This window comes from Canis lupus, chromosome 15 (genome assembly GCF_003254725.2).
Source record: "Canis lupus dingo isolate Sandy chromosome 15, ASM325472v2, whole genome shotgun sequence".
Classification (NCBI taxonomy): domain Eukaryota; kingdom Metazoa; phylum Chordata; class Mammalia; order Carnivora; family Canidae; genus Canis; species Canis lupus.
The window spans coordinates 33,562,200-33,587,064 of NC_064257.1; the positions used below are offsets into that span (position 1 = coordinate 33,562,200).

At 41.0% G+C, this 24,865-nt stretch overlaps 1 protein-coding gene across 1 annotated transcript in view; it reads right to left on the reverse strand.

The window, feature by feature from the left end:
• The window catches only part of EEA1 (early endosome antigen 1), a 411,681-nt gene that overhangs the window by 375,726 nt on the left and 11,090 nt on the right, over window positions 1–24,865 (reverse strand). The gene's annotated exons all lie outside the window — the stretch shown is intronic.

The following is a 24,865-nucleotide window of genomic DNA, read 5'->3' on the forward strand; positions in this document are numbered from 1 at the left end:
CCTCTCAAGCCTCAGGGAAAGGGACTCTATCTCAATTTCCCCAGGAAGAGAACCTGATTGGTCTGAGATTCTTATGATAGTTCCTATCCCCTTGCCAGTGATTGATGAGACATGGCTGGGAGGTAGGGGCAGAGGAAGATACTCTAAAAGGAAAGTTTTCATGCTTTTAAAAGGAGGTATGCAGGGAAAAGCACACCTTTTGGTGAGGGAGGGTCTACATGTGATGCCTGGAACTATGGCAACCACCTTGTATTCATGAGAGCAGCTACCCTAAGAACAAACTCTGTCACACTAACCATGGAAGGGTAGAAAGGACAATTCCTGGGTTCTTGATAACATCCAAGGTAACTTACCCAGAAGCACACATTAGACAAAACCTGTTTCCTACTCAAAATCTAGACCTATCCCTCTCTCCCATACCACTTACCTCCTCTATGTATATTATTAGTCAGTGAATAAAGGTAAATTTCTTATTGTTGTTTGTTTGTTTGCTTGTTTTTTTAAAGATTTTATTTATTCATAAAAGACACAGAGAGAGGCAGAGACACAGGCCAAGGAAGAAGCAGGCTCCCTGAGGGGAGCCTGATATGAGACTCCATCCTGGGACCTTGGGATCACGACCTGAGCCACCCAGGTTCTCCTGTTGTTTTTATCCTTTAAAATGTCTTAGGAGGCCATAGAATTTAGTGGTTAAGAGCAAACTGTGGTGTCAGGTGGACCTGGGTTTAAATCCTGCCTCTGTGTGACCTCAAGCAAGTCATTTAACCCTTTATGCCTCAATTTCCCCAAGTATATCATGGTTATAACAATTCCTATGCTATAAGGTTGTGATGAGGATTAAGTGAAACTACATATATAAAGGATTTATCACAGGTTCTAGCACATGATAGGCACATAGAAAAACTTGATGGTGTTTATGATTATTATTATTACTGTACTATGCAATATTACCCTACCTCTTCAAGAGGCAGCCAGCATTTTGAATGTAAAGACAGCATCTTGCTTCCCCTATACAGAGTGGTTTCATCAGTTGACTTCATATTCATTAGAGCCTCCCCTTTTCATGTGAAAACTGGGAGCTCCCTTTCTTCCTCCCCAGATAGCCACCTTCAAAGAAGCCCAACTTCCCAGAAGTGCCTCTCATTCCTTGGTGGAGCCTAGCCTGGTTTTGTATCTACTCACAAAGCTTTAAGGGAGCTTTGATGCTCACATGGCTACTTAGCAGGAGCAGAAAGATAAAACCTTACTTGCTCACTCTCTCCACAATAAGACCTTTGGCAATTTAGAGGGACACAGAGATAAAAGACTGGATTTTTTTTCTTTTCATTTTTCCTCCAAAAAACAAATGGTGGTTTGTCTTTATCAATCACTCCTTCAGAGCTACACCAGTATCAAAAAGCATGAAATCAGCAGAACACCAAGACAGGGGAGTTCTATCCCACCCAGTAGGGAATTTGCTTGCTTATAGGACAAACAGGAAAGGGAGGGGAGAGGGGAACTGTACATAAAGAGCATCTCACTGAGGTAACCTAAGCTCACATCCCCTACCCCATTCCCAAAAGTTTGTTTTCTTAACATTTACTCTATGCCACTTGAAGCTTGGCACACAGACAAAACAAGGACAGTGAGGGACACAGAGAAAGGAAAGCTCAACTTGTCTCATGGATAAATCTTGAGTTGATTTGACATCTCTTAGTCCAGGGAGCTTACTGTGCTGACAATGTGCAGGTCTCTGTATGTGGGGCATTCAGCTGGGACTCGCAAGTCTGGTGTTAAACTCTGCTCTAAGTCCACGTAACCATGTACAAATGGAGGAATGAGAATAGGCTACCTGCATAACAACAGGGCCAATTGTTTCTGGGATATATCCTATGTGGTCCTATACTATGTACCCAATATGACAACCATAGGATAGATGGGACTACTTTCCCCACTTACCAATATGAACACTGTAGCTTAGAGAGGTCAAGTCAGGTGTCCAATGTCACATCCTAAGAGGCAGAGGCAAGACTTAAACTCAGATCTGCACCAAAGTGTGTGTTCTTAACCAGATGTTATAAAGCTGCATTCCACACGGATTACGAGCACCCTCTAAAAATTGCCAAGCAATATAGCAAGGCATCTGTTATCCATTGAGTTGTGCCTTCGAAAAATGTTATGATAAAGTCCTGACCCCCAGTACCTGGAAAGTACTATTCAGGAATAGGGTCTTTTCAGATGTAATTAAGTAAAAATGAGGACATACAGGATCAGAGTGGGCCCTAATCCAATGGCTGGTGTCCTTAGAAGGAAGGGAAATTTGGATACACATACTCACACAGGGAAGAGAGCCATGTAAAGACAGAGGCAGAAATTGGTGATGCTGCCACAAGCCCAGGAATATCAAAGATTGCTGGAAACTGCCAGAAGCGAGGAGAAGGCAAAGAAGGATCATCCCCTACAGCCTTTGAGGGAAGATGGTTTGGCCAATATCTTGATTTTGGACATCTGGCCTCCAGAATTGTGAGAATAGATTTCTGTTGTCTTAAGCCACCAAGTTTGTGACACTTTGTTATGGTAGTGTTAGGGAACTAATATAACATCTGTCTTTGCGAGTTTACAGAAGAGGAGGGGGACGCAGCTGCAGGGAGGGGAGAGGAAGGCAAGACAATTTTCAGACAAATAATATGAAGATTATTTCTAGCATAGTGGCCTGGAGAGTGGGGCAAGGATGCTAGACATAAAAGAGAGGTGGTCAGAAGTGGGTGATGAAGGCAGGGAAATGAGGGGTTTAACTGAAGTAAAGAGATGAAAAGGAGAGAGGGGAGAATGGCAAGGAGTTTAACGGGTCAGCTCTTTGAGAGAAGACTTCAAGAAGGTTCTGGCATTCCCTGCCAGGGAGAGAAAGGATTGAGAAAGAGTAAAATGCTGCCAGAGTCTGCCCCGTGATCATGACCTTGCCCCATGCCACTGCCCCAGCCTTCTCACACCTCAACAGGGCTCTTACATCAGACTCCTCTTGAGTTACTACTCTCAGGGAACATGTAGTTAGCACTCACTAAGTGGCTGGTGCTAAAGGGTGGGGGGGCCTATGAGGACCAGAGAGCATCACGAAGGAACAAGGAACTAGGAGCTCATGATTTCTTCAACATGAACTGCTCTTCAAATCCCTCTCCCCAGTTGGCCTAGAAAGAATATACTTAGAACTCCCTTCCATTCCAACTTGGATGGGACATTAGCCTACCTCACTGGGCCCCAAACAACTTCTACAGCCTTTTATCATAATGCTTAGACATTATACTGTGTTTCTTCCTATATATATACATATACACAGAGATATGGATAAATAGGGAAGTAGAGAGATATGGACACATAGATATCTACCTAAGGTATAGCTATAAATAAAGATAGATGTAGAGATAGATAGATAGATAGATAGATAGATAGATAGATAGATAGACAGATATTATAGATACAATGGCTCCTCCATTAGTGTGAGCTTTTAAAAGGCAGTGTCCTATCCAAGTCTAACTCAAACAACAAAAAGTATTAAGAAATAGAGGAGGAGGGGCAAGATGGCGGAAGAGTAGGGTCTCCAAATCACCTGTCCCCACCAAATTACCTAGATAACCTTCAAATTATCCTGAAAATCTACGAATTCGGCCTGAGATTTAAAGAGAGACCAGCTGGAATACTACAGTGAGAAGAGTTCGCGCTTCTATCAAGGTAGGAAGACCAGGAAAAAGAAATAAAGAAACAAAAGGCCTCCAAGGGGGAGGGGCCCCGCGAGGAGCCGGGCTGAGGCCGGGGCGAGTGTCCCCAGGACAGGAGAGCCCCGTCCCGGAGAAGCAGGAGCTGCACCAACCTTCCCGGGCGGAAAGGGGCTCGCAGGGAGTTGGAGCAGGACCCCAGGAGGGCGAGGATGCCCTCAGGCTCCCTGGGACAGTAATAGAGGAACTGCGCGGAGCTCCCTAAAGGGCTGCAGGACACGGCTGGACCCGGGAGCAGCTCCGGGGCAGCTTGGGCAGAGGCTCCCTGCAGAGGGGGCTGCGCGGCTCCGGGAGCAGCTCGGAGGGGCTCCCGGCGTCAGCTCCGCAGAGAGGCGGCTGCGCGGGCGGGAGCGCGAATCCAACAGCACAGGCCCGGGAGCACAGGGCGCCGGGACACAGCCCAGGATCCGGCCTCCCCCCGGGACAGGCAGAGGCCGGGAGGGCCCAGGACAGCAAGGACGCTCCTGCCACGAGCTGAGCAGATCAGCGGCCCCACCCTGGAGCCTCCAGGCCCTGCAGACGGAGAGCTCTGTGGTTACTGCGGGGGCTGACTCCAGGGCTCCAGAGCTGGCCCCACCACTGCGGTTGTTCCTCCTGGGGCCTCACGGGGTAAACAACCCCCACTGAGCCCTGCACCAGGCAGGGGCAGAGCAGCTCCCCCAAGTGCTAACACCTGAAAATCAGCACAACAGGCCCCTCCCCCAGAAGACCCGCTAGACGGACAAGTTCCAGGGGAAGTCAAGGGACTTAAAGTACACAGAATCAGAAGATACTCCCTCGTGTTGGTTTTTTTTTTTTTTTTTTTTTTTTTTTTTTGCTTTTTGATTTGTTTGCTTCCCCCACCCCCTTTTTTTCCTTTCTTTTTCTTTCTCTTTTTCTTCTCTTTTGTTTCTTTTTTTTCTTCTTCCTTTTTTCTTTTTTCCTTTTCTCTTTTCTTTCCTTCTTTCTCTCCTCTCTTTTGCTCCTTTTCCCAATACAACTTGTTTTTGGCCACTCTGCACTGAGCAAAATGACTAGAAGGAAAACCTCACCTCAAAAGAAAGAATCAGAAACAGTCCTCTCTCCCACAGAGTTACAAAATCTGTATTACAATTCAATGTCAGAAAGCCAATTCAGGGAGGAGGGGCAAGAAGGCGGAAGAGTAGGGTCTCCTAATCACCTGTCCCCACCAAATTACCTAGAAAACCTTCAAATTATCCTGAAAATCTATGAATTCGGCCTGAGAATTAAAGACAGAACACCCAATGCTACAGTGAGAAGAGTTCGCGCTTCTATCAAGGTAGGAAGATGGGAAAAAAGAAATAAAGAAACAAAGGCTTCCAAGGGGGAGGGGCCCGGGAGGAGCCGGGCTGAGGCCGGGGCGAGTGTCCCCAGGACAGGAGAGCCCCGTCCCGGAGAAGCAGGAGCTGCACCAACCTTCCCGGGCGGAAAGGGGCTCGCGGGGAGTTGGAGCAGGACCCAGGAGGGCGGCGATGCCCTCGGGCTCCCTGGGACAGTAACAGAGCAACTGCGCGCCTAGGAGAGTGCGCCGAGCTCCCTAAGGGCTGCAGCGCTCACGGCGGGACCCGGAGCAGCTCGGAGGATTTCGGGCGGCGGCTCCGCGGAGGGGGCTGCGGGGCCTCGGGAGCAGCTCGGCTGGGCTCGGGCAGAGGAAGAGGCTCCGTGCGGAGGGGGCTGCGCGGTTCCAGGACCAGCTCGGAGGGGCTCGGGCCGCGGCTCCGCGGAGGGGGCTGCACGGCCGGGAGCGCGAATCCAACAGCGCAGGCTCCGGAGCACAGGGCGCCGGGACACAGCCCAGGATCCGGCCTCCCCCGGGACAGGCAGAGGCCGGGAGGGCCCAGGACAGCAAGGACGCTCCTGCCCCGAGCTGAGCAGATCAGTGGCCCCACCCCGGAGCCTCCAGGCCCTGCAGACGGAGAGCTCCGGAGTTCCTGCCGGAGCTGAATCCAGGTTTCCAGAGCTGGCCCCGCCACTGGGGCTGTTGCTCCTGGGGCCTCACGGGGTAAACAACCCCCACTGAGCCCTGCACCAGGCAGGGGCACAGCAGCTCCCCCAACTACTAACACCTGAAAATCAGCACAACAGGCCCCTCCCCCAGAAGACCCGCTAGACGGACAATTTCCAGGGGAAGCCAAGGGACTTAAAGTACACAGAATCAGAAGATACTCCCCCGTGGTTCTTTTTTTCTTTTCTTTTCTTTTCTTTTTTTTTTTGTTGTTGTTTTGTTTTGTTTTGTTTTGCTTTTTGATTTGTTTCCTTCCCCCACCCCCTTTTTTCCCTTTCTTTCTTTTTCTTTTTTCTTCTTTTTTTTTTAGTTTTTTTCTTCCTTTTTTTTCCCTCTTTCTTTTTTCTTTCCTTCTTTCTCTCTTCTCTTTTTCTCCTTTTCCCAATACAACTTGCTTTTGGCCACTCTGCACTGAGCAAAATGACTAGAAGGAAAACCTCACCTCAAAAGAAAGAATCAGAAACAGTCCTCTCTCCCACAGAGTTACAAAATCTGGATTACAATTCAATGTCAGAAAGCCAATTCAGAAGCACTATTATACAGCTACTGGTGGCTCTAGAAAAAAAGCATAAAGGACTCAAGAGACTTCATGACTGCAGAATTTAGAGCTAATCAGGCAGAAATTAAAAATCAATTGAATGAGATGCAATCCAAACTAGAAGTCCTAACGACGAGGGTTAACGAGGTGGAAGAACGAGTGAGTGACATAGAAGACAAGTTGATAGCAAAGAGGGAAACTGAGGAAAAAAGAGACAAACAATTAAAAGACCATGAAGATAGATTAAGGGAAATAAAAGACAGCCTGAGGAAGAAAAACTTACGTTTAATTGGTGTTCCTGAGGACGCCGAAAGGGACAGAGTTCAGGGACAGAATATGTATTTGAACAAATTCTAGCTGAAAACTTTCCTAATCTGGGAAGGGAAAGAGGCATTCAGATCCTGGAAATAGAGAGATCCCCCCCCTAAAATCAATAAAAACCGTTCAACACCTCGACATTTAATAGTGAAGCTTGCAAATTCCAAAGATAAAGAGAAGATCCTTAAAGCAGCAAGAGACAAGAAATCCCTGACTTTTATGGGGAGGAGTATTAGGGTAACAGCAGACCTCTCCACAGAGACCTGGCAGGCCAGAAAGGGCTGGCAGGATATATTCAGGGTCCTAAATGAGAAGAACATGCAACCAAGAATACTTTATCCAGCAAGGCTCTCATTCAAAATGGAAGGAGAGATAAAGAGCTTCCAAGACAGGCAGCAACTGAAAGAATATGTGACCTCCAAACCAGCTCTGCAAGAAATTTTAAGGGGGACTCTTAAAATTCCCCTTTAAGAAGAAGTTCAGTGGAGCAATCCACAAAAACAAGGACTGAATAGATATCATGATGACACTAAACTCATATCTCTCAATAGTAACTCTGAATGTGAACGGGCTTAATGACCCCATCAAAAGGCGCAGGATTTCAGACTGGATAAAAAAGCAGGACCCATCTATTTGCTGCCTACAAGAGACTCATTTTACACAGAAGGACACCTACAGCCTGAAAATAAAAGGTTGGAGAACCATTTACCATTCAAATGGTCCTCAAAAGAAAGCAGGGGTAGCCATCCTTATATCAGATAAACTAAAATTTACCCCAAAGACTGTAGTGAGAGATGAGAGAGACACTGTATCATACTTAAAGGATCTATCCAACAAGAGGACTTAACAATCCTCAATATATATGCCCCGAATGTGGGAGCTGCCAAATATATCAATGAATTAATAACCAAAGTGAAGAAATACTTAGATAATAATACACTTATACTCGGTGACTTCAATCTAGCTCTTTCTATACTCGAAAGGTCTTCTAAGTACAACATCTCCAAAGAAATGAGAGCTTTAAATGATACACACTGGACCAGATGGATTTCACAGATATCTACAGAACTTTACATCCAAACTCAACTGAATACACATTCTTCTCAAGTGCACATGGAACTTTCTCCAGAATAGACCACATTCTGGGTCACAAATCAGGTCTGAACCGATACCAAAAGATTGGGATCGTCCCCTGCATATTCTCAGACCATAATGCCTTGAAATTAGAACTAAATCACAACAAGAAGTTTGAAAGGACCTCAAACACGTGGAAGTTAAGGACCATCCTGCTAAAAGATGAAAGGGTCAACCAGGAAATTAAGGAAGAATTAAAGATTCATGGAAACTAATGAGAATGAAGATACAGGGATCCCTGGGTGGCGCAGCGGTTTAGCGCCTGCCTTTGGCCCAGGGCGCGATCCTGGAGACCCGGGATCAAATCCCACGTCGGGCTCCCGGTGCATGGAGCCTGCTTCTCCCTCTGCCTATGTCTCTGCCTCTCTCTCCCCCTCTCTGTGTGTGTGTGTGTGACTATCAAAAATAAATTTAAAAAAATTTAAAAAAAATAGAGAATGAAGACACAACCGTTCAAAATCTTTAGGATGCAGCAAAAGCAGTCCTAAGGGGGAAATACATTGCAATACAAGCATCCATTCAAAAACTGGAAAGAACTCAAATACAAAAGCTAACCTTACACATAAAGGAGCTAGAGAAAAAACATCAAATAGATCCTACACCCAGCAGAAGAAGAGAGTTAATAAAGATTCGAGCAGAACTCAACGAAATTGAGACCAGAAGAACTGTGGAACAGATCAACAGAACCAGGAGTTGGTTCTTTGAAAGAATTAATAAGATAGATAAACCATTAGCCAGCCTTATTAAAAAGAAGAGAGAGAAGACTCAAATTAATAAAATCATGAATGAGAAAGGAGAGATCACTACCAACACCAAGGAAATACAAACGATTTTAAAAACATATTATGAACAGCTATATGCCAATAAATTAAGCAATCTAGAAGAAATGGACGCATTCCTGGAAAGCCACAAACTACCAAAACTGGAACAGGAAGAAATAGAAAACCTGAACAGGCCAATAACCAGGGAGGAAATTGAAGCAGTCATCAAAAACCTCCCAAGATACAAGAGTCCAGGGCCAGATGGCTTCCCAGGGGAATTTTATCAAACGTTTAAAGAAGAAACCATACCTATTCTCCTAAAGCTGTTTGGAAAGATAGAAAGAGATGGAGTACTTCCAAATTCGTTCTATGAGGCCAGCATCACCTTAATTCCAAAACCAGACAAAGACCCCACCAAAAAGGAGAATTACAGACCAATATCCCTGATGAACATGGATGCAAAAATTCTCAACAAGATACTAGCCAATAGGATCCAACAGTACATTAAGAAAATTATTCACCATGACCAAGTAGGATTTATCCCTGGGACACAAGGCTGGTTCAACACCTGTAAAACAATCAATGTGATTCATCATATCAGCAAGAGAAAAACCAAGAACCATATGATCCTCTCATTAGATGCGGAGAAAGCATTTGACAAAATACAGCATCCATTCCTCATCAAAACTCTTGAGAGTGTAGGGATAGAGGGAACATTCCTCAGCATCTTAAAAGCCATCTATGAAAAGCCCACAGCAAATATCATTCTCAATGGGGAAGCACTGGGAGCCTTTCCCCTAAGATCAGGAACAAGACAGGGATGTCCACTCTTACCACTGCTATTCAACATAGTACTGGAAGTCCTAGCCTCAGCAATTAGACAATAAAAAGACATTAAAGGCATTCAAATTTACAAAGAAGTAGTCAAACTCTCCCTCTTCGCCAATGACATGATACTCCGTAGAAAACCCAAAAGCCCCCACCCCAAGATTGCTAGAACTCATACAGCAATTTGGTAGCATGGCAGGATACAAAATCAATGCCCAGAAATCAGTGGCATTTCTATACACTAACAATGAGACTGAAGAAAGAGAGATTAAGGAGTCAATCCCATTTACAATTGCACCAAAAGCATAAGATACCTAGGAATAAATCTAACCAAAGAGGTAAAGGATCTATACCCTAAAAACTATAGAACACTTCTGAAAGAAATTGAGGAAGACACAAAGAGATGGAAAAATATTCCATGCTCATGGATTGGCAGAATTAATATTGTGAAAATGTCAATGTTACCCAGGGCAATTTACACGTTTAATGCAATCCCTATCAAAATACCATCGACTTTCTTCAGAGAGTTAGAACAAATTATTTTAAGATTTGTGTGGAATCAGAAAAGACCCCGAATAGCCAGGGGAATTTTAAAAAAGAAAACCATATCTGGGGGCATCACAATGCCAGATTTCAGGTTGTACTACAAAGCTGTGGTCATCAAGACAGTGTGGTACTGGCACAAAAACAGACACATAGATCAATGGAACAGAATAGAGAACCCAGAAGTGGACCCTGAACTTTATGGTCAACTAATATTCGATAAAGGAGGAAAGACTATCCATTGGAATAAAGACAATCTCTTCAATAAATGGTGCTGGGAAAATTGGACATCCACATGCAGAAGAATGAAACTAGACCATTCTCTTACACCATACACAAAGATAAACTCAAAATGGATGAAAGATCTAAATGTGAGACAAGATTCCATGAAAATCCTAGAGGAGAACACAGGCAACACCCTTTTGGAACTCAGCCACAGTAACTTCTTGCAAGATACATCCACGAAGGCAAAAGAAACAAAAGCAAAAATGAACTATTGGGACTTCATCAAGATAAGAAGCTTTTGCACAGCAAAGGATACAGACAACAAAACTAAAAGACAACCTACAGAATGGGAGAAGCTATTTGCAAATGACGTATCAGATAAAGGGCTAGTTTCCAAGATCTATAAAGAACTTATTAAACTCAACACCAAAGAAACAATCCAATCATGAAATGGGTAAAAGACATGAACAGAAATCTCACAGAGGAAGACATAGACATGGCCAACATGCACATGAGAAAATGCTCTGCATCACTTGCCAGCAGGGAAATACAAATCAAAACACAATGAGATACCACCTCACACCAGTGAGAATGGGGAAAATTAACAAGGCAGGAAACCACAAATGTTGGAGAGGATGTGGAGAAAAGGGAACACTCTTACACTGTTGGTGGGAATGTGAACTGGTGCAGCCACTCTGGAAAACTGTGTGGAGGTTCCTCAAAGATTTAAAAATAGACCTGCCCTATGATCCAGCAATTGCACTATTGGGGATTTACCCCAAAGATACAGATGCAATGAAACACCGGGACACCTGCACCCCGATGTTTCTAGCAGCAATGTCCACAATAGCCAAACTGTGGAAGGAGCCTCGGTGTCCATCGAAAGATGAATGGATAAAGAAGATGTGGTTTATGTATACAATGGAATATTACTCAGTCATTAGAAACGACAAATACCCACCATTTGCTTCAACGTGGATGGAACTGGAGGGTATTATGCTGAGTGAAGTAAGTCAATCGGAGAAGGACAAACATTATATGTTCTCATTCATTTGGGGAATATAAATAATAGTGAAAGGGAATATAAGGGAAAGGAGAAGAAATGTGTGGGAAATATCAGAAAGGGAGACAGAACATAAAGACTCCTAACTCTGGGAAATGAACTAGGGGTGATGGAAGGGGAGGTGGGTGGGGGGTGGGGGTGAATGAGTGACGGGCACTGGGGGGGGGCACTTGACGGGATGAGCACTGGGTGTTATTCTGTATGTTGGTAAATTGAACACCAATGAAAAATAAATTTATTTTTAAAAAAAGAAATAGAAATTAGGCAAAGGACATAAATGCATGATTTACAAAATAAAAGAAATAGAAATGGTTCTCAATCACATGAAAAGATGCTTAAGTATAGTCATAGTAAGAGGAATGCAAGTTTAATCTAACTGAGAAGGCACATTTCACCTCTTAGACCAACATTTGTGTGACAAGATATTGAGTTGGGAGGTTGTGGAACACAAGAAGGCTCATATCTGCTCACAGGAATGACATAACCCGTAAAGAGGTCAATGAGGCAATATCTATCAAAATTATAATTATGTTTACCATTTGTCCAGCAATCCCACTTCCCGGAAGTACCTGTAGCATATCTCACAAATAGACCTGAAAACATAAAACTAGAGTACATGTGAGCATTTCTGTAACAAGAGATCTGAAGTAATTCAAGGGCCCTTCTCTAGAGAATTGGGAAAATAAATTGTTGTGCTTGAGAATTCCCATAAGAATGAGAAAAATGAAGAATATATTTGTATTTGCTTAATTTGCATTAAGAAACACTGGTTGCAACCATAAGAAACTAATGCATGTGGCTCCTTAGGTAGGAACAGAAGCAGATCGCTGGAGAGAGTAAGATTTCTCAAGGTATGGCTTTCACATCATGTTGATTCTTGAATTATGTAAATATATTGCATGGTCAAATGATAATAGTTTAAAAGAAGTATGTAATATTAATAAATAACCTGTAATATAGTATGTAATATATAGAAGGTAGAGTTAGTAGAACACTACATCTCTTTTGTACACTACAGGAAGGTCCATGGCGAAGAAATAAAAATGACTCAAAACTCAGAATAAAGTTTCAAAATAGCATTAAAAGTTACCTTTTACTAATTTCCCATAAGCCTAAAGAGGAGATCTGTTTTCCTAAAGAACAAAAAAACTGGGATAAACATATAAACACAGCCAAAAGCCCTTAAGCCCTCTGAAGGAAAAGTCCATTGGTCATTGTGGGAAGTTTCATATGCTCAGAACACAAGCTGCCTAACCACTCAATTCTTTCATTTTCCCCCTGACAATCTCATTGGAATTCCATTGATTTCCTATATTCAGCCTCTTCTAGCCATTTTTAGCCTCTTCCCCAAACCCAATATCCTCATGTCTTGAACTTTTCTAGATCTTTCCATATCATCCATCAAAGCCTTCCAAGATCTCTAGCTCAATACACCTTTCATACTTCTATTTAAAATCTAGATTGGCTGTCATAAGGATGTAATGCCTTGCCCAACCCAGGATACTATAACTCATTAAACCCCATAACAATCTCACAAGATAAAGACCATCATAATCTAGTTTATTAGCATTTTACAGATGAGAAATGGAAGCCTAGAGAGGTGGGGTGCTTTGTTCAAGGTTATGTGGTGTGGGGAGGTGGCACCAGGATGGAAACCCTAGTAGTTTGGCTTCAGAGCCTACTCTCACCATTGCTGTATCCCTAGGTGCCCCCAAAATACTTTTTGGCCTATAGATGTTTCCTTCTGCTTCACATCCCTCCATTCATGCATTCACTTGTCTATCAGACATCTATGGCCATCCATAGTATTCAAGGCACTGTGCTAGGTGAAGGGGATTCAGAGATTAAAGAGACAGTGGTCCTTGACTTTGAGAAGCTTGTAGTACAGAGAGAATAAACAGGTAAGCACACAACTTCATATACAGGAGATTCTGCAATGTGAGTCTACAAGAGGCCCCCCAACCCACCCACTTCTATATCTCTTTTGTTTTCCTCCCCTGAATAGGAAGTCTGCATCTGGTATCTTGTATCTATCACAACTGGAAAATCAAATCCATCAGGATTCTTCCAGGTAAAGTAAAGGGATCCAAACAGACTCACATGCTAACAACTATCCAATTTGGCCTTGGGGTGTGCTTTCCTATAGCCTTTATGGATGTCATTTCATATTGAAACAAGAACAAGAGAATTGTGTGGTTTTGCTTTTAGCTACAAGAATCAGTTTGAAAACAAAGGAGAAAGGAGACCTAGTTTGATAATACTTGTTACAACAGAACTCAGAGGCTTAAGCAGTAAAGAGCCCTGAGATCTTACCTGTTGCCCTTAAACGTCTTCTTCCTTATCACAGTCCAAAGGATTCATGTTCCTAACATCACTGTGCTAATTGAGAAAGGACAGCTTACTTACTATACATGCAGTTTTTCCCTGTGATCTGCTCAGTCTCCATGGGGCAAGAGTGACTGTCCAAGTTCCATCCCCCAAACAAGGCACCAAAACTAGTCACACAAACCTGGATTCAAAGCCAGACTCTGCCACTTAACTGAGAAATCATGAGTATAAACTTCCTCATCCAAAGAATGGGATTAATAGTGAAGATTTGGTAAGATAATACTTGCAGAGGCTCTAGCCTCAGGCATGACACAAATTCAAAGCCTTTTTGGGACACTCTCTTAACCAGAGTCACTGCCAACTTCTACATGCAAACCCATTGAGCTCAGTTCCTGAGCATTAGCTGTGGTTCCCTCTGCCTGAGAGACCTGTACTTATTTCTGCACCCATAGCCAGGGCTCTAGAGCTGCAGAGGAGCCGAGGACAAGATCTGAGGTCTGAGAAGAGAAGGGCTCAAAATAGACAGGGATTATCCAAGCTGCAATCACACAAGCTGGGGTTGGGGCTACACTCCAGACTGGGGATACAGACAGAGTACAGGGAGACCTGGGTGAAGGGAAATGCTGCAAGTTGGAGGCAACCTAGTGTCCCCAAAGACCTACCAAGTTGAACTATGGAGTGCAACACCAGCAAAGCAATAGCATCCAAAATATTACTTTGGAAAGGAATTACTATTTCCCAAAAAGTACTCAGGAAGTTACCTTGAGTGAAAAAAATCTGAATTTTATTGAACTGACCTACACTTGTGTATGGTTTGATATTGTTTTTAGTTTTAAATACATAGAGGAAAAGTGATGGTAGGGAATAGAAGATAGGCACCATATTCTTTCCTATGCTAATCTGACCTGTCCCATTAAATACCAAAAAGACCTCATCTTATATCATCTATGTCAGAACCCTACATTTGCCTACAGAGGTCAAACATATTAGAGAAATGAGCACCTGTGCCAGGTAAGGAAACTGGAACATAAATGCCCTAGCCAAGTGTTGCCATAGAGAAGCAGAGTCAGTTATTGCTAGATGGATTTTTTTTTAATATATATAGATTTATTTTAAGGAATTGGCTCTCACAATTATGGGGACTGGCAGTCCAATATTTGTAGGGCAGGCTGGAAATTCAGGTAATAGTTGATGTTGCCATCTTGAGTCTGAATTCAGCAGGGCACAAATTAACTGTTGATGATTACAATGTAAACATAATGCTAATGTTACTCAATCACCTTTAGACAAACACAATAATGACAAGAGGTTTAGTTTTCCTGGGGGTAGGAGTGGATTTATTGTCCTCTCATTCATTTATTGAGAATTTATTGCTCATTCATGAGGTCATATAAGTATTTATGTCTTTCTTCACCAATAGACTATGATGTTTCTCAAAGGGTTGCTCATATACCAGAGACATCAAAATATTCTGGAATTCCTTTTGAATATTCAGATTACTGACTACTCCTTATCTACTAAATCAGTAAATCTGTACTTTTAACAAGCACTCTCTTTTTTTTCTTGAGTATGCAAGCATTTAAAACCCACTGGACAGAAACTATTTTCTCATTTTGTCCTTCAGTGACCAACAAAGTCCCTAATAACTAGTGGGAGCTTAACAAATGTTGTTGAACAAATTAATAAGTACTGTCACTAGGTCATCCTTGGGTTCTCTTGTGATGTCTGTAAAAATCATAATGTTAAACTTATAATCTTGATCTCTTTGTTTTAGGTGATGACCAACTATTGTATAATCATCTATGTATGTGTCAGTTAACCCCACTAGACTAAAACATTTCGTTGCATTTTTGCCATTCTTGTATTCACAGGGCCTAGGCTAGTTACTGGTATAAGCCAGGTGCTCAATAAATATTTTTTGAATGAATAGATAGATGGATGAATGGACAGGTAAATAAAGCTACCTGAACTAGACCACCCACTGTCTTATTAGGTTGTGAAAATATTTTACTTGCTTGCCCCTGGGTTCCTCAACCTCTCTTTCAGTAATTCATAGTTGCTAAAGGTATTAAGAGTGTACCTAGAACCTCCACTTGCTATGGATTCAAGCATAGTTAAGAGTCTATAACAAAAAAAAAAAAAAGAGTCTATAACATATCATTTCTGTAGCATTAACTTTATCTCTTTTATCGCTTTCAGGAAAAAAATATATATATATCATGATACCCATAATTCAGAGTCATTCTATTTTGGAGATAACCTTGAATCCTCTTCAAAGTGTAAACAAAACTATTCATAAGCTTGAGTGCTTAAACTGTTACTATTACTGTTTTTTAATAAATTTTTCATGAAACTTCAAAACCAATCCTGTCCCAATACTGTTTTCAAGATATTCAAGTTAAGAATAACTGCTATAAACCACTTGACCTAAATCAGGTGGCAAAGATTTCTGTTTCTAGAATGACTAAAACTAGAATGACTGACAGTAACAAGTGTTGAAGATGTGGAGCAGCCTCATGTCTCATAAGTTGCTGGTGGGAAACTGGCACTTACTCAAGAGAAAAAGACTTGCACAAGAATGTTTTTTTTTAATTTTTTATTTATTTATGATAGTCACAGAGAGAGAGAGGCAGAGACATAGGCAGAGGGAGAAGCAGGCTCCATGCACCAGGAGCCTGATGTGGGTTTCGATCCCAGGTCTCCAGGATCGCGCCCTGGGCCAAAGGCAGGCGCCAAACCGCTGCGCCACCCAGGGATCCCCACAAGAATGTTTATAGCACATTTATCCATAATAGACCCAAACTGGAAGTGACAGACCTAAATATCTATCAGCAAGTGTGATGTCTGTACATAATGGGATAATGCTTACCAATAAAAAGGAGCAAACTGATAAAGCATGGACACATCTCAAAATAATTATCCTGAATGAAACCAGAGTATATTCTATACAATATTTAGAAAAGACAGAACTAATCTGTAGTGATAGAAATCAAAAGCATGACTGCCTCTGCAAAGAGCAGGTATGGACCAGAAAGGGACCACAAAGGAACTCTTCAGGTGAAAGAAATATTCTATAATTTGATTTGGCAATGAGTACATTTGTCAAAACAAACTGAATTGTTCATTTTTTATCTGTACATTTTTCTATATGTACAATATATCTCATTTATAAAATTTATGCTTCTACATTGGCCAGAAATATCAAAGTATGACTGATCTTTTATACATTATGGTTTCATTGTTGAGAAATTTTTCAGAAATCTGATTTTAGACAGCTATGATTCCAGTAGAGGTGTCACCCACATCTAGTGGGTCATTCTACAAAGGTGTTATAGAATAGTCAAATAGCATTCCAATATATAATTTACATAAGTGTCTGGCACCACTGTGGCTCTTCATATTGATTAGTTGATTTACACCTCACTTTTTTAAAATGTGCAGTGTGAATATTTAACAGATGAGAATCAAGGTCCAGATAGATCAAGTTTCTTGCCCAAGTTCACACAGTTAATAAGTGATGTCACCAGGACTCAAACCCAGATCCTAAGTATACACTCTTTCCTCTCCAATAAACAACACACGGGGGCACACACAGAGACCTGAATCACAACTCATAGATTTTTCCATTCTTTTATCATGAATCTGTGATAACAGCTCTTCCTGTGAAATTTTAAAATAAATAAATGAAGCCTTTATAAAGCACTCTAGAGGCCATGGAAAGTTTTAAATCATTGCCTGATTCGTCCTGCCTGGCTCCCATTCTCAAAGCTGTGTTTGCTTTGGAATCTAGAGACTGAAATAATCTACTGAGAGCAAATGAAAGAAGCCACAGAGCATTTGTTGGCCAAAAGACAAAGAGGGTGTTTCCTTCACTTTGTTTAAGTGTTAAAACAAAATTGTCTATTATTTTACACAATGAATTATTGTCAGCATCTTTAGAAGGGAAGCAGACACATTGATTGCATTTCAAATATAAAACTGTTAACTATTAGTGGAGGGAAAAGAGAGATGAGCTTTATTGCCTACAACCACTGTCTGCTCTTTCTAGCCATGGGCCTTAAGATATGGTTTCTTATTGAATTTTCCACTCTCATTAGTGGTTTTTAACAGTGAATTTCTAGATACCCGAGTCCAAACTAAGGCCAAGATTATTTAATTCTGAACTGTTATAAACCCCTAAGAATGTACCCAAAAATGCCAGGAAAAGTTCAAATGACCCACATGTATATAGTGAGATTAATATCCCACAGAAATGCCTCATTAAAGTAATGTCAAAACAATTCACTCAAATCTTTTCCTGGCAAAACATTAAATTTCTATGACAGAATAATATTGCATAGGTACCAAGACTAAAATGAGCTAAATAGCTTCTAATCAGATGACCAACTGATTAACTGATGAAGAAAAAAGAAAATATTATTACTATTGGAAAAGCCAGTTTCTGGTCCAATATACCTCCAATGCTACTGAAAATCATTTTGTGTCACCCACAGAAAGCCCTCACATATTTGGTCAACACAATGAGAAAGTGGTTTCCAACCTGGTTTTAAGTCCTAATCCTATTTTCCATGAAAAGTAGTTTGTACTTTAAAGAGCTCAGGATGATAATGCCTTTTTGGAAAAAATTTCATTCTGTGGCTGACTTTTTATTATAGATACAAACTATCTTAGATGTCAGCTATAAGCTGAAGCATCTTATTCCTCTCTTTGGCTTATGGAGCAAGGGAATAATAAAAGCATCTCTCCTGATCTTATAACCTGAGTTCCAACTAACAAAGAATATGATTCCCAGCACCATAAATAGTCTTATAAATCTTGCCTTTCCTAACAGACTGAACTTTTCCATTTTCTTAGATATTAGCAATAAAAATATCATGTATAAATGTCCTTAAGATTTGGGCAAGGCTGTCACAAGATTCAAAATACATGGTCCCTATAGACAATTGGTTTCTCATATGGTTAAAGGTGGTGAAGCAATTCTAGGAGTGCACAGGGAATAAAGAAGAAAGGTTCAGAATAATAGGGTAAAGCAGAATCAAGAAAATATCTTAGGTTTTTAAATGCATGATTTTTGTTATGCAGGCAGTTTCAAATAGAGTAATTTGAGCTGAAGTGTTTTTTTTTATTTTGGTTCTCCTTAGGGAAACATGCACAGCAGCAAAGGATCATGGAAAAGGCTGGGGGCAGGGGACTTGGATACAGAAGATTTCAATCCCAGTTCCATTCTTCCTAGCCGACAGAATTAAGCAATAAAAACAAATTGATAATAATAATAGCTAACAGTTATTGAAGCTTAAAGTGAGCCAGACCCTGGTCTAAGTGCTTTATGTGTATTAACTCACTTAATTCTATGAGATAGTGAAGTGTTCAGAAGGATGTGTACTGAGCTACACTGCTTGGCTTTTAAAACTCTCCCATTTACTTAGCTATATAATCCTAGACAAGTTGTTCATCTGCAGAATCATCATACAATGGCATCTATCTCCTAGACTGCTTCTGAGAATTAATGAACTAATACTAAGGTTAAGCATATAAAACACTGTTTGTTTGGCACAAAGCAGACACTCAGACAATGCTTGCTATTATTACTCCCATTTTACATTTAGGAAACTGAGACATAGAAAGTCTATTTGCTAAAGATACAATGATTAATATCTAACTAATGAACCTGTAATATTTGCCTTTGTAAATAATTCATACATAGTAGCTATTTTTCATCCTATAAAAAACAGAGGCCACTGTGAAAACAACTCTCTAATACTCAAAATTGTGCTTTGTCTAAAGTGAACACATGGAGCTCCAAGTGCAGATTTCTAATACAAAACATTTAAGTAGCTGTCAACTATTATCTTACCCCTCCTCTTGCATTCCTAATCATAAACCCAAAGCACATCAATAAATTTGCAGATTGAATGGTGACCTACATTCTGCATTAATTATCATAGTAAGGTACCGTTCCAGGAACAGTAGTGTATTGGTCTGTAAAATAGGCAACCCAAACTGACCCCCCCACCACTTTCAGGGTGAATTCTCCGCTCTCCAGATCCTGGCCTACTGACTAGAGAGCCTCAGGAACTTGATACTGAAAAAACACAGCCATGTCCTTAGGACAAATTCCCCTTAACCAAGCTTATCACCAAAATCCATGTTCAACACCAGAATGCCAAATGATTAATTACAAGGACATATAACACACCAAGGAAACCTGAGACTAGATTAGTTTACGGATGTATTCACTCCTTGTGAACCAATCTGCATGGAAACTGGATTATAATTAGAAGGCTACTTAATGAATACAGAACCAGTAAGAAGGCAGATTATGGCATCTCTAGTGTAATCAGAACTGAAGAGTTCATATTAGGGCTTGATGGGTCCAGTCCTTTGCTCTGCAGATAGCCCCTCCCAGACATAATTTAATTTAGTTTACCCTTCCTCTGAGGCTAATCCCCTTTCTGGAAGACTCATTCTTTCTTCATCTCTGAGAATAACTTTAAACCTGTTATAGTCAAGGCCTTGGGGCCTAGAAGGTATTCCATCCTTTTAGGTAATCTGCCTATATAATCTGACTCCTTTTATGTTGGTTTCACAGTTTAGCTCTCTTAGAAGGCAATTTTCTTTCCAAAGTTCAAAGCACATAGATAGATACATCACTATTTCTCCCAAATACCACCAGTAAGATAATTACCTTGCCTAGCATAAAATAAATCCTCCCAAAATGTAATGTCCTTCTTAATGCCTCCTTTTCATAGGTCAGTAACAGTTTTACCTCCCTTGGTGGCAGGTGGAAGTGTTCATGGGGACCCTGGCAGATCTAAGTTTCAATTCTTTTGTTTACTCATTTAACTTCTATTTACCAGGTGTCTATTATGTGCCAAGCACTGAGCAATGCACCGTGAATCAACAGGATGTAAAAAAGACACAGACTCTACCTGCCCAGATCTCTGAGCACTGTGAAACAGGTACTAATTATTGACTGCAATCCCACCAGGGAAGGGAAAATGACAAACTGAGAAAGTACCCTGGAGGGAAAAAAGAAATACAATTCCTTGAGAAAACTAATGAGCTGACCCAACTGGGAGGGTTAAAACCCCTTCCCTGAATAAACAAGATTTGAGTGGAGGTTGAAAAGAGTAACAGGCACTAATGGGGAGAGCAGAGAGCTTCCAGGAGGTTTGGGGGACAGAAAAAGCAGTTTCAGATAGAAACTGCACTGCAGAAGCCTTGAGGCTTTTGTGAGTAACAAGCAGCAAGGAGCATAAGAGGAATCTAAAGAAAGTCAAAGATATCCAGAGGGCAATGAGCCATTAGGCAAAGCAATCACAAGACAGGTGGTGCAAGTAGGAAGGATAGGTGGTCCTACTTAGGCAATACAGGACATGGCCAGCTGAAATACAGATTTTGATCCTTATCCTGGGGTGAAGACTTTTAAAGTCAGTTGATGATTCTTGATCAGATTTGCCCCTATAAAGATCACTCTCCCTACAGAGTGGAGAATCAGTTGGTGGGGCTATGACGGAGACTGGGGTATCAACTAGACAGGCAATCACAGTAGTCCAAGCAAGAGATGCTGGTTCCTCGGTGATTAGCAGAGATGGAGACAAATGGTTAGGACTGAGATACAGCAAAAATAAATATCCATTAACAGGCAAGGGGTAAGAAAAATTTGCCCCACTGTGTGGACATTACTACTCAGCGATGAAAAGGAATAGACTATAGTCACTAAAGTTCTGGGACAGAAACTTAGAGGTACAGCAAAGGAAACTGACAAAGAAAGGCACACAAGGGAACTTCTAGGGATGAAATCTAAATTGTGTTGGTAATTATATGGGCATACCAATTGGTCAAAATTCACCAAAATATATGTTTAAGTGGCTAAATTTTATTGTATGTGAAGTATATCTCAAAAGGGTTGACTTTTTAAGAAATCAATGTATCTAGCATCTTGGTTATTAAGAACATAGATTTTGGAATCATACAGACATGAGTTTGAACCCTAGTTCTATCATTGGTAACTGTGTTGCTCTAGGAAAGTCAATAAAATGGGGAGAGAGGTTGGCTGTTTTAAGGACCAAATCACCCAGTTTAGCACATTGCCAAATACAAAGGCAAGCTGGCCTATCATTCAAATTTCATTCTTTGACTCAGTAAGAGTAGTAGGTAAAACAATAAACATTTCTTGAGTGTGTAGGGGTTAGAACAAATCGCCCCAAGATGTGCCACTTTGGCATGGGAATTATTTTGAGCTAAGAACAATCAAGGCCCAAAAGATGCAGGAAGAAACTATGACCTTTCACCTAACTGCCTAAAAGAATTTAGATAGAGGACCTGCTTCAGGAAGAGAGTTATTACCATAGACAACTATAGTATAATATGAACTAGGCAGGATAGACAATAAGGAACTAGAAAGGCCTATTTGATCAAAGTCCTCTCTATGTCCTTCTCATGAACATTAAAGAGAGTAAATGTTTGGGGACATACAGAAGCAATGGGACATTGATTTAAGTTTAAGTTTTTTAAGTAAATCAAATTAAAACTATGAAGGAATTGACAGTATGGGCACTACTTAGATATCTCAAAAATGTGAGGAGGATTTGGAAATAACAAGTTGAGAAAGACTGGGCCAGCCCAAGTAGACAAGTGCTAGGACCCCAACATGCCAGGAAGTTAAGCCAGGGAGGCAGGGAGGATGCAGGCTGGGGCTCTAGCAAACTTAGCCTGAGAAGAGAGTTTACAGTCATGTCAATACTACCTCCCATTTGAGTGATATCATGACATCTAGAGACAAAACCTGGGCCTTGGAGAAGGAATAAAAATGGAGAAGAAAGAATGGCAAGAGGGAGAAGAATGGGGAGAAGATAGGAAGGGAGTTAGAGCAAATGATATAGATAGGGTATCTGTCAATGCCAGACCAGGCACCAGTGCTATTATTTTTCCACGCCAGTTAGGAGAGCTTTTGAGGGAAAGCCAAAACAGCTCAAAGCTTTCTTAGAATCTCTTTTCCTCCTAAAACTAAGGAGAACTAAGGAGAATCCAGCTGTTAAATTATCATTTTTAGAAACAAAAGAATTAAAATAATTAATCTTCTTGTACTTTCAACTTCACTCTGTCATTGTCACACATGGATTTTGGAGATGAGGCAAGACAATAATTATTCCTAGGAAAAAAAAAATGATGCTCTGCAAATTTAAATCCACTGCCTCCAACAGCAGGCACTGTATTTCTTAAGCAAAGTCTTTGCAGAGCAGCTGGATGGCACACATGATATATTCTTCTTAAACCCAGGACTGGTTTGTTTGTTTGTTTTCCTAGTCTCATATCCAAACTAATCCTTAGGGGATTTTTAAAAATGTTTATGGAATTTATTCTATGCCATGTTTTCCCTCCTGTTTCTCTCAGAGCTCCTAGCATGTTGTAACTTAAGATTTGGTCAAATTAACTTCTAAGCAAAGCCCCTAAATTCTACTTTGATACCTATACCACCATCATCCCCCAAACACACACTGTCTATACCCAGGTTCTCAGTAGAGATGTCCTAGAAAGTTCCTATATTTACTTTTGGAATGAAAGTTCCTATATTTCTATAAAAATTCCTATATTCCTTTATTTACCTATAGAAGGATCAAGAGGAAGGGAGGTCAAAAAGCCTTTTTAGGCCACAAATCAGTCTGTAGGATGGGAAGGCAGAAGAGTAGGAATAAAACAATGAGAAGTGGTCAAAGACAGGACCCAGGAGAAAGAAGTAGACAACCCACACCTATGGGTGAAATCTTTGGGGGAAGAAAAAAGGGCTTATAAACCAGGGAACTGTAGCATCACATTAGGTAGTTATGGAAAATGTTTGATTCAAAATGGACACTGCATGGTTTGCCAATTGAATCAGTAAATATATGAATGATTACCTAAGGTAGAGGGGCCATGGCAGTCTCAAGAAGAGAAAATAAGAGTTAATCATCCAAAAGCTTATCTTTATGCTTCTCCAGCCTCAGTCAAAGATGTGTTGAAGGACAGAGAATACATCAGGTATCTTAGCCCCATTGTCCAGACCCATGTATTAGATCAATATGAGACACGGCATCTCTCCTTCCACATTGTACAATAAAGATCATATAATCCCCAAAGGTCTTCTAAGATTAAAGAATCTGAAACTCACTAAAAGGAAAATAGGTGAGAATGCGATATGTAATAATTTCCATAAGTAAAAATGCTCTAAGAATTGGTCTGGTTATTATCATAGCATCCATTGTTTCAGGGAACTTTTATTGAGAGGTTACTACCCACTTTATGGTTGATACAGGACAGGAGTTTGGTCCTGAATTGAGGTGTGGCAAACAGAAAAACTGGGGGAGAGCCAGGAAACATGAATCTGAGCCCTGGCTCAGACAGTCAGTGACTTTGAGAAAGGGCATTCCAAGTAGAAAATAACTTGTGAACCATCCCGGAGAGATAAGAAATAGCAAATAAGTTCAAGAAATTACAAGAAGTATGGTGTTCAGCAAAAGCATCAGGTAGGCATGGCAAGAATTTAGGTTAATATATATTAAGTGCTCAGTAAGTATTTGTTTAATGAATGAATGAGAAGTAGGAACAGAATTCTCATATTCATTCTACGCTACAAACTTTGGTTTACCCCATAGGCAGTGGAGTACCAGCGGGAGAGAATTTACTCAGACTTAGGCTGTAGCTAGGTGCTATGCTGTATGGAAAATTAATGCAGGGGAAGTAAGAAATGAGACAGAATAGCTAATAGGCAATGGTCCTAGAAAGGGAGAAAAGCAAATGACTTGAAGAAATTACAGCTAAAAGAGTTAGCATTTGGCAAATGGTTAGATGAGGAGAGTAAGTAGAGGAAAACTTGAACCATGGGCTTTTAGGGTGATAAGTTGCTTGATAGTAGCATTGATTTTTATAGAAGGTGCATGAAGAACAAATGTAAAAGGTAAACTGATACATTTGACTTTAGATACATTGAGTGGAACATCCGGGTGGAAATAAACCATTTGAATTAATGAACATTAAAACAATAAATAAAAATTTAATAAACATTTATTGAGGCTTTCTCACAAGCCAAGAGGTGTTATAAGCCCCCTTACATATGTGAACTCATTTAATCACAACAGGCCCAGGAGGTATGGAAGGAAAACACGGGACAGAGAGTTTAAGTAACTTCCCAAAGCTCTCAAGCTGGTAAGTGGCAAAGTCAGACTCAAACTCAGAATGTCAGCTCCAAATCACACTCTCTCAACCTCTATGCAAAGGACATGTATTTGCCCTTTAATGAGGGCCCAGAGCCCTCACTCTATCTCTTCTTATAGAAATAGAACTCAAAAAATGATCAAATTACAGTAGTCATTCCACTGCCCTTATCCACAAGGG